We start from the raw sequence: 10,728 nt of genomic DNA, 5'->3' as shown, positions 1-10,728 counted from the left end.
GTAGAGACAGGGTTTCACCGTGTTAGCCAGGATGGTCTCGATCTCCTGACCTCGTGATCCACCCGCTTCGGCCTCCCAAAGTGCTGGGATTACAGGCTTGAGCCACTGCGCCCGGCCAAGATTTTCAATGTAAGAAAAAAGACATAAAGGATAAATTTTAAAATGTTAAGTAAAGATCTTGGCAAATAAAAAGAGATGATGTAGTAAATCTTAACTTTTTGTTTTTGTTTTTGTTTTTTGGAAAGAGACTCTCCACATGGGGAGGGTGCCTGACCAAGGGGTCTAGAACACCCTGAGTTTCTTCCTTTGGCTTGGGGTTCTCTTAGATGGTCTTAGCTAAAAGCAACAGAAATAGGTACTCATTGACTTGAGTGGAAAAAAATGACTTATTAGGAAAAACCACCTGTTAAGAGCGTAGCCAGAGAATCAAAGGAAGTGCCAAACCATCACGCCCCATGGGAGGGCCCCGCGAACTGTTTTAGTCATCTGTTGCAGCATCACAAAACACAGCCGGTTAATACAACAGCAGTGTCCCGTTTCTCAGAACTGTGTGGAGGGATTGGCTAGAAGTTCTTCTGTTGGTTTCTTCTGAACTCACTCAGGTGACAACATCCAGCTGGTGGAGAGCCTGGGGCAGGACTCAGCTGGGAAAGCTGTGAAGGTGGGGCCATTCTCTCCACGTGGTCTTTTATCCTCCAGGAGGTTAAACTGGGCTTTTTCCCATCATACTGTGGGCAATGGTCCGAGAGAGTAGGAACTGCAAGGCCCATCCTGGCAGCCGTGCAGCATCGCTCCCACCACGCTCTGCTGGCCAAAGAACATCATCAGGACATCCCCGATTCAAGTGTTCATACTTCACCTTTTAATAGGAAAGGCCACAAATAATTTGTATCTGCTTTTAATCAGCCAAAGTCCATCTATAAACAGTGGTTGTCATTGGTAACAATGATTGGCAGCTCCTTCCATCAAGAAGTAGACCCCTTGAATCTGGACCAGTCTTGCCTCATGTTTTAAATGATAGAATGCTGGAAATGACATGGGCCACAGCATCCCAGAAAAGCCGTATCTTCTCCCTCCTGGAACACTGCCTTTGCCGTGTGAAAAAGTCTGATCTAGACTCCAGTAGGATGCAAGACCACCTGGAAAGAAAGCTACGCCAGGCTCCCAGCAAAGCTCAGCTCACAGTCAACACCACATGAATGTATCTACATGAGTTTTCCCACAACAGGCCAGAGGAAGAACCACCCAACCAACTCACAGAATCATGAGCATTAAGTTGTGGTTTCAAGCCATTACATTTTGGGGTAGTTTGTCACACAGCAATAGACAACCACCTCCGGGGCTCTCAGCATCAGGAATTGTGCAAAGTCTCTCTGAATTTGTCATTAACATAACTGCTCCTAAGTCTGGTGCCCTGGCCTCTTGGCTGCAAGATTGCCAACTTTAAGTTAAGAGTCTACTTCTGAACCAACTAGCTACGGCAGAAAAGTGAGGGGCTGAGTCACTTAGCACAGACAGAGGTCCTGAGGGTCACCCAAGCTGATATCTCCTGTTACCTCCACACTGCATCCCAAGGAATCTGCTATTTCTGATCTCAATCTTCAAAACCCCAGCCCATTTCTCCACATCCTTGCCAACGTGTATATTATCTTTCATCTTTTTGATACTGCCATTCTGACATGTGTGAGGTAAGAACTCATTGTGCTTTTAATTTTTATTCTCCTAATGATTAGTGATGTTGAACATTTTCTCATCTATTAGTTGGCATTTGTATTTGTTTGTTTGTTTGAGATGGAGTCTCACTCCATCACCCAGGCTGGAGTGCAGTGGCACCATCTGGGCTCACTGCAACCTCTGCCTCCTGGCTTCAAGTGATTCTCCTGCCTCAGTCTCCCCAGTAGCTGGGATTACAGGCGTGCACCACCGTGTCCAGCTAAGTTTTTGGATTTTTAGTAGAGATGGGGTTTCCCTATGTTGGCCAGGCTGGTCTCAAACTGCTGACCTCAGGCGATCCACCTGCCTCGCCCTCCCAAAATGCTGGGATTACAGGCGTGAGCCACTGCGCTCATCCTGTTTTCTTGTGAGAAATGTCTATTAAGCTCCTTTGCCCATTTTTTAATGGGAACCCTTCTCCACTCTTGGTGGGAATGTGAGCTAGTACAGCCATTATGGAAAATTGTATGAAGGTTCCTCAAAAAACTAAAAATAAAATTGCCATATGATCCAGAAATCCCACATCTGGGTATATATCCTAAGGACTTGAAATGAGTATGTTTGCTCTTCTGGGAACATTGTCTAGAGGCATTCGGAATGGTCCACCATTTGACATACTGCCGTAGGCTTTCCTACAATTCAGCCTCTAACAAAACTAGGCTGTCCCGAACACCTAGTAATAGAATTGTTTACCTTTATACCAGGAAGGTTGGGAAAGCACCAAAATCTGCATGTGGGCATGTGTCCAGGCAGACTTCATTTTGAAGTTTGTGCTGTGAGATCTAAAGTTCTTATGAGATTGCCCCAAACAAAAAAACATGTCAGCAGGGCCTGTGGTGGTTTTGTGTGTGCTAGATGTGTTCATGACAGGATCAAGAGTGCTTTCCTTATCAAGAAGTGGAAAACCATTGTGAAAGTGTTGATGGCACAAGCACAGCCAGAAAGCTAAGTAAAAAATGAAGCTTACAGCTGAGTATGGTGGCTCACGCCTGTAATCTCAGCACTTTGGGAGGCCAAGCTGTGCGGATCACCTGAGGTCAGGAGTTTAAGACAAGCCTGGCCAACGTGGTGAAACTCCGTCTCCACTAAAAATACAAAAATTAGCCTGGCATGGTGGCACACACCTGTAATCCCAGCTACTTGGAAGGCTAAGGCAGGAGAATCATTTGAACCCAGGAGGTAGAGGTTGCAGTGAGATCATGCCACTGCACTCTATCCTGGGTGACAGAGTGAGACTCTGTCTCACAAAAAAAAAAAAAAAAAAAAGCAGGGCGTGGTGGCTCATGCCTGTAATTCCAGCATTTTAGGAGGCTAAGGCGGGTGGATCACCTGAGGTCAGGAATTTGAGACCAGCCTGGCCAACCATGGCCACATGCCTTCTTTCATTTAATCCTTGCCATAATCCCATGAGGCAAGCTACATTTTATTCCCATTAACAAATGAGGAAACTATTCTCTCTGACTCTTTGATCCATCATAATATTAAGCACCATGCAGTACAGTCTCCCTATATAGAACTTACCCTATGGAGAGTTTGTATGTTTGTGTGCTTTTTTGAGACAGAGTCTCACTCTGTTGCCCACGCTGGAATGCGGAGGGGCAATATTGGCTCACTGCAACCTCTGTCTCCCAGGTTCAAGCAATTCCCCTGCCTCAGCCTCCTGAGCAGCTGGGATTACAGGCATGTGCCACTACACCTGGCCATATTTTTTGTATTTTTAGTAGAGATGGGGCTTTGCCATGTTGCCCAGGCTGGTCTCAAACTCCTGACCTCAAGTTGGCAAATAGTGTTTTATAAATGCTGGTTATTAATAAGAAACTAAGAACAATTTTTTTCAAGAAGTTCACCTTTGTACCCTCAGAATCTATCATGTTGCCTAGCACCTATTAGGGATTCAATAAATGTTTACCAGGCTAGGCGCGGTGGCTTACGCCTGTAATCCCAGCACTTTGGGAGGCCAAGGCGGGTGGATCACTTGAGGTCAGGAGTTTGAGACCAGCCTGGCCAACATGGTGAAACCCTGTCTCTACTAAAAATACAAAGAAAAAAAAAATAGCCAGGCATAGTGGCATGTGCCTGTAATCCCAGTTACACAGGAAGCTGGGGCAGGAGAATCGCTTGAACCTGGGAGGCAGAGGTTGTAGTGAGGGGAGATCATACCACTGCACTCCAGCCTGGGTGACAGAACGAGACTCTGTCATAAAAAAAAAAGAAAGAAAGAAAGAAAAAAAAAGAAATTCACCAAATGAGTCACTGTATCCGGGGGTCAGGAAGCATGAGGACACCCAGCAATGAAGTCATTTGCCCAAGGTCACCATGCCACATGGCCACTTCGAAGCAGACCTTATAAATCTCTACAGTGTGGGTGCCCTGTAAGTCTCTTGTGCCCTAAGTGTTTAGATCGTACCTGACTGAGCATAAGTCTTGGGGAGAAAGATTCAATCAAAGTTCCAAATCTGATTCTATTCCAGCCAGAGCTGAGTGAGTGTCTGTCTCTCCTTTTCCCTGGGCCTGTCACAATCTCAACAAATAGGCTTTTAAATTAAGTAGTGATTTGGAATGTAAGTGAGTGCATTTAAGATGATAAGAGACGGAGAGATCCTAATGGCTGAAATATTTGTCATATCACAAGTAAACGGAGTGTTTCGGGGAGTCACTAATGTAACTAATTTTTTCCAAATCCTCCTCTGCTCTGTGTGGGAAGATGAGGTCAGTGCAGGTTGAGCCAGCCTGCAGCGAGCAGCTGCCGGGGGACTGAAGAGAATACTGATGGATGGCTGAGGCGCCCGGACAGTTCGCCTCAGGAAACCAGAGCCCACTTGTTCAAATTAAGCTATGGATGCCCAACAACCGGTGGCAGGCTGCTGCGAATGAAAAGGTGGGGAAATGAATGCACAGCCCAGCCCGCCTCCCCCAGAGAGTGGAGCTGTGCTGCGGGTTTGGGCTTGGCCTCTGTGCTGGGGAGTGTCCAAAAGGAAGCTGGAAGTAATCTAATGCAACTCCCTCCTTCTCACATCCTGACACCCCATTCTTGAATCTCCTCTGCAGCAAGCCCAAATCATTTTAGTCAGACCTCTTCTTGGTGGCTCCTGGAGCCTGGGATCTCACTACCTCCATGGCAGCCCACTTTCCTTGGCAGAGCCCAGAGGTCTCCTCTACTGCAGCCAGGAGCACGTTCTGCCTGTGTTAGCAGTGAACTGACAGTTGTAGAATATGCGAATATTCGGCACTCACTGTCCAAAACGAATAGCCCCCTCAGTTAGGCTTGGTGTCTCAAGTGTTTAGGCTTACAGCCAAAACCCAAGTTCCAGTCTTTTATTTATTTATTTATGAAGTTTAAGTTGTCTATTTATTATTTATTTTTCATCTTTATATTTATTCATTTTTGAGAAGGAGTCTCGCTCTGTCGCCCAGCCTGCAGTGCAGTGGTGCGATCTGGCTCGCTGCAACCTCTGCCCCCCGACCAAGTCCCATCATCAAATTTTCTGGGCAGCCTTCAGGTGGAAAAAATACCTTGCTGAGATGCTTTCTTGGTTTGTGAAAATGGGAATGACATTTGCACCATGGCTTTTCACAATGGCAAGTGTTGGTGGAAAGAGAGAAGTGGTCATTTCACCTGAACCTCACATTAATTTGGGGCCTCAAGTTTAGATTTTGACATTATCTTAAAATAAATACACATTCAGGCCAAGCGCGGTGGCTCACACCTGTAATCCCAGCACTTTGGGAGGCCGAAGTTCCCCAAACCCTCCCATGTTTGGGAGGTTGGTCAGAAGTTCAAGACCAGCCTGGCCAAACATGGCAAAACCCCATCTCTACTAAAAATACAAAAAAATGAGCCAGGTGTGGTGGCACATGTTTGTAATCCCAGCTATTCAGGAGGCCGAGGCACACGAATCATTGAACCCAGGAGGTGGAGTTGCAGTGAGTCAAGATTGCGCCATTGTACTCCAGCCTGGGCGACAGGGTGAGACTGTGTCTCAAACACACACACACACACACACACACACACACACACTCGGCCGAAGAGAAATACTGATAAGACTAAAAGGAGATGATCAGCCGGGAGCAGTGGCTCATGCCTATAATCCCAGCACTTTGGGAGGCTGAGACCAGTGACTTGCTTGAGCCCAAGAGTTCCAGACCAACCTAAGCCACATGTCAAAATCCCATCTCAATTAAAAAAAAAAAAGGAGATGTTCGTCATTGGAAATGTATGAGTCATTTTTGGGCCACCCCTTCTGTAGTGCACACTAATAGGATTTTTAAAATACATTTTTGTCTAGGACAACTATTTAGCATTGCATTTTTTAGGTTGTTTGTTTGTTTGTTTGTTTTAAGACAGGGTCTCATTCTGTCATCCAGGCTGGAGTGCAGTGGTACAATCACAGCTGACTGTGGCCTTGACTTCCTGGGCTCAAGCCATCCTTTCACCTCAGCCTCCCAAGTACCTGGTGCTATAGGCACATGCCACCACATTTGGCTAATTTTTTACACTTTTTGTAGAGATGGGCTCCCACTACGCTGAACTCCTGGGCTCAAGTGATCCTCCTGCCTGGGCCTCTCAAAATGCTGGGATTACAGGCAGGAGACACCACATTTGATCAGCATTGCATTTTTGCTTACTTTTAAAAAATTTTTTTGTAGAGATGGGATCTGGTTTTCTGCCCAGGCTAGTCTCAAACTCCTGACTTCAAGTGATCCTCCTGCCTCTTTCTCCTAAATTGCTGAGATTACAGGCGTGAACCACCATACCTGGCCAGCATTGCAATTTTAAAAAGCATTCACTCTTCAGAGAAATGTGAGAAAAAAAGCAAGAAAAATAAATAAGTAAATAATATAAAAGCATTCACTCATTAAATATAAAGTTTTAAATATATCACAATTTTTATAATCTTGATTTGACATTTCTTAATATCTTAAGAGCCTTAAAAAATGTAAATATTCCAGGTTTCTGTCTAAGAGGTTCTGTCCTTGCCTCCTTGTAACATTATTGTTGCAATTAAATAAGATTAGAAATGTAAAATCAAGCCAGGCATGGTGGCTCACGCCTGTAATCCCAACACTTTGGGAGGCTGAGGCAGGTGGATCACCTGATGTCAGGAGTTCGAGATCAGCCTGGCCAACATGGTGAAACCCCATCTCTACTAAAAATACAAAAATTGGCTAGGCATGATGGTGCACGCCTATAGTCCCAGCTACTTGGGAGGCTAAGGTAGGAGAATCACTTGAACCCAGGAGGAAGAGGTTGCAGTGAGCCGAGATCCCACCATTGTACTCTAGCCTGGATGACAGAGCAAGACTCTGTCTCAAAAAAAAGAAAAAAAAAAGAAATATAAAATCAGTTTGTCACAAAAAGGTTCTGTATATTATATAAGGTATTTAGAATAGTCAAATTCATAGAAACAAAAAGTAGCATGGTAATTGCCAGGGCCTTGAGGGTGGGGAAACTGATAATCTGTTTAATGGGTAAGAGTTTCCATTCTGCAAGATGAAAAAGTTCTGGAGATGGCTTGCACAATGATGTATATACTTAACACTACTGAACTGTACACTTACAAATGATTAAGATGGTAAATTGTATGTTATATGTGTTCTACCACAGTTAAATTTTGTTAATCTTAAACATTGTTTTAAGTTGTCTATAAATAGTTGCTACTGCTATTTTTTATTAATACTACTAACAGTAATTATATACTATCTTTACTTAAATATGTATTGAGTGTTCACTATGTGTCAGGTGCTGTGTAGACCCTAGAGAGCTTTTTCACTTAGATGGTGAATAAATATAGTATGATGGCCAGGCACAGTGGCTCACGTCTATAACCCCAACACTTTGGGAGGCCAAGGTGGGAGGATTACTTAAGGCCAGAATTTTGAGGAGACCAGCCTAGACAACGTAGTGAGACCACATCTCTGCAAAAAAGAATTAATTAAAAACTTAGCCAAGTGTAGTGGCACACACCTGTAGTCCCAACTACTTGGGAGGCTAAGTAAGGCAAGAAGATTGCTTGAGCCTGGGAATTTGAGGCAACAGTGAGCCATGATCAATGGCGCCACCGAACTTCTGCCTGGATGACAGAGCGAGCCCTTGTCTCTAAAAAAAAAGAAAAGAGGGTCGGGCACAGTGGCTCACGCCTATAATCCCAGCACTTTGGGAGGCCGAGGCAGGTGGATTGCTTGAGCTCAGGAGTTCAAGACCAGCCTGGGCAACATAGCAAAAACCTGTCTCTACAAAAAATACAAAAAAAAAAAAAAAGAAAAAGAAAAAGTAACCAGGTGTGGTGGTACAAACCTATAGTCCCAGCTACTCAGGAGGCTGAGGTAGGAAGATCACTTGAGCCTGGGAGGTAGAGGTTGCAGTGAGCTGAGATCATACAACCACACTCCAGCCTGGGTGACAGAGTCAGACCCTGTCTCAAAGCAATAAAATAAAATAAAATAAAATAAAATAAACATAGGCAAGATTTCTTTATTTTAAACTACAAAACACTGCTGACAGAAATTTTAAAAGACCTAAATAAAAGGAGAGATATGCCATATTTGTGGATTCAGACTCAATTTTGTTAAGAGGTAAACTCAATTTGATCTAATAGAGTCATTAAAATCCTAAGAATAAGTCAAATCGGTTATTTTTGTGGAAATGGAGTTGATTTTTAAGAATGATGTGAAAAAGCAAAGATCTAGAAGAACTGAAGCAATCTTCAAAAAGCAAAACAGCTGGACGTGGTAGCGCACGCCTGTAATCCCAGCACTTTGGGAGGCCTAGGCAGGCAGCTTGTTTGATGTCAGCAGTTCAAGACTGGCCTGGCCAACATGGTGAAACCCCGTCTACACTAAAAATACAAAAATTAAGCTGGGCACGGTGGGAGGCGCCTGTAATCCCAGCTACTGGGGAGGCTGAGGCAGGAGAATCACTTGAACCCAGGAAGTGGAGGTTGCAGTGAGCCAACATTTGTGCCACTGCACTCTAGCCTGGGTGACAGAGCAAGACTCCATCTCAAACAACAACAACAACAAAAAAAGCACACCAAAGTTGGAGAACTCATTACCTTACTTTAAGACTTACTATAAAGCTTAATAATCAAACTTAAACACAAATATTACCAAATATAACTGTTCTAGTTATTTATTATTGTGTAACGAACTACCCTAAAATAGTGGCTTAAAAACAATAACATGGCCAGGCACAGTGGTTCATGCCTGTAATCCTAGCACTTAGGAGGTAAAGGTGGGAGGATTGCTGAAGGCCAGGAGTTCAAGACCAGCCTGGGCAATATAGCAAGACCCAATCTCTGCCAAATATGAACTAGCAAAAAAAAATAGCCAGGAGTGGTGGTGCATGCCTATAGCCCTAGCTACTTGGGAGGCTGAGGCCAGAAGATTGCTTGAATCCCGGAGTTTGAAGCTGCAGCAAGCTATGATCACCGCTGTACTCCAGCCCAGGTGACAGAGGGAGACTGTCTCAAACAAACAAAACCCAATAACATTTATTTTGCTCATGAACCTGGGGGCTGACTAGGCTCAGCTGAACAGTTCTCATTTGGTTTCTGCCATGAACATGCAGTCAGCTGGTGGCTGGGACTGGAGTCATCTCTAAGGCGTCCTCACTCACATGTCTGGCACCCAAGCCAGGACCCACTCAAACAGCTGGGGCTGGAACAGCTGAGGCCCCTCAAGCCCCTCCTCTCTATGTACCCTTTCCAAATATGGGCCTCAAGGAGACCAGAAGTCCTACAAGGCAGCTGTAGGAACAATGAACATCCAGAGAGCCAGGTGGAAATAACATGGCTTTAATAATCTACACTTGGAAGTTACCCAGAATCACTTTCTCATGTTCTCGTTAAAGATTGGTGCCCGGGTCCATATTATTAGGAGGCCAGAATGCACATAGGGGCATTTGAAATGTGCTTGCTTGTCCCAGCGCACGGGAGGCGGGTGGTGGGATGCAAAAGGAGTCAGGAGATTGAGACCATCTTGAAGCTATACAGTGAGAAACCCCATCTCTACTGAAAAAAAAAAAAAAAGTAGCTGGGCGTGGTGGCGGGTGCCTGTAGTTCCAGCTAATGGGAAGAGCTGAGGAGCAGGAGAATAAACCTTGAACACAGGAGGCGGAGGCTGCAGTGAGTCAACATGCCACTGCACTCCAGCCTGGGTGACAGAGTGAGACTATGTCTCAAAAAAAAAAAAAAAAAAAAAAAAAGCCAGGTGCAGTGGCTCACTCCTATAACCCCAGCACTTTGGGAGGCCGACGCTGGTGGATCACCTGAAGTTAGGGGTTCAAGAACAGCCTGGCGAAACCCGTCTCTACTGAAAATACAAAAATTAGCTGGGCGTGGTGGTGCATGCCTATAATCCCAGCTAGTCAGGAAGCTGAGGCAGGAGAATCGCTTGAACCCAGGAGGCAGAGGTTGTAGTGAGCTGAGATTGCACCACTGCACTCCAGCCTGGGCGACAGAGCGAGACTCCATCACACACACACACACACAGACAAAAGGCAGACATGTTTCTAAACCTCTCTGGGAACCAAAGAAATGAAGAGCCTGAAATAAAAATCACTCTTGGTCTAAATGAAATTTTGGTCCAAACAAGAAGGCACCTGGTAAAATGGTGGGAAATGCACCTGAGACTCTTTTTGAGCTTTCCTAAGGCTCCAGGTGAGATTTATCCACAGTGGGAGGTGGGTGAGAAGGCAAGAAACCTGAGTGAGGGCTGGAACTTTTCCCCACCCCACATAAAGTCTGAGCCTTACTTGACTGGATGAGGTTGTGCCGTCTGGCCTTTGCTTCTGTGCTTTTGGAACATGCTGTTCCCACTGACTGGGCTGCCCTTCCTCTCTCTCATCTAGCCATCTCCTGTTCATTCTTCGGGCTCAGCTTAAGCATTTGCTCCTCCAGGAAGCCTCCCTCCATCCTCAATCCTGGGTCAAGTGCTTCTTCCACTGGATTTTGTAAGTCCCTGTCCTCTGCCCTTTCTCAATGCTCATTGGTGTCTGTCTCATTGCTGCATATTTAC

This window comes from Papio anubis, chromosome 12 (genome assembly GCF_008728515.1).
Source record: "Papio anubis isolate 15944 chromosome 12, Panubis1.0, whole genome shotgun sequence".
NCBI classification, from domain to species: Eukaryota; Metazoa; Chordata; class Mammalia; order Primates; family Cercopithecidae; genus Papio; species Papio anubis.
The sequence above is the reverse complement of the archived record's forward strand: the minus strand, read 5'-3'. Positions refer to the sequence as shown.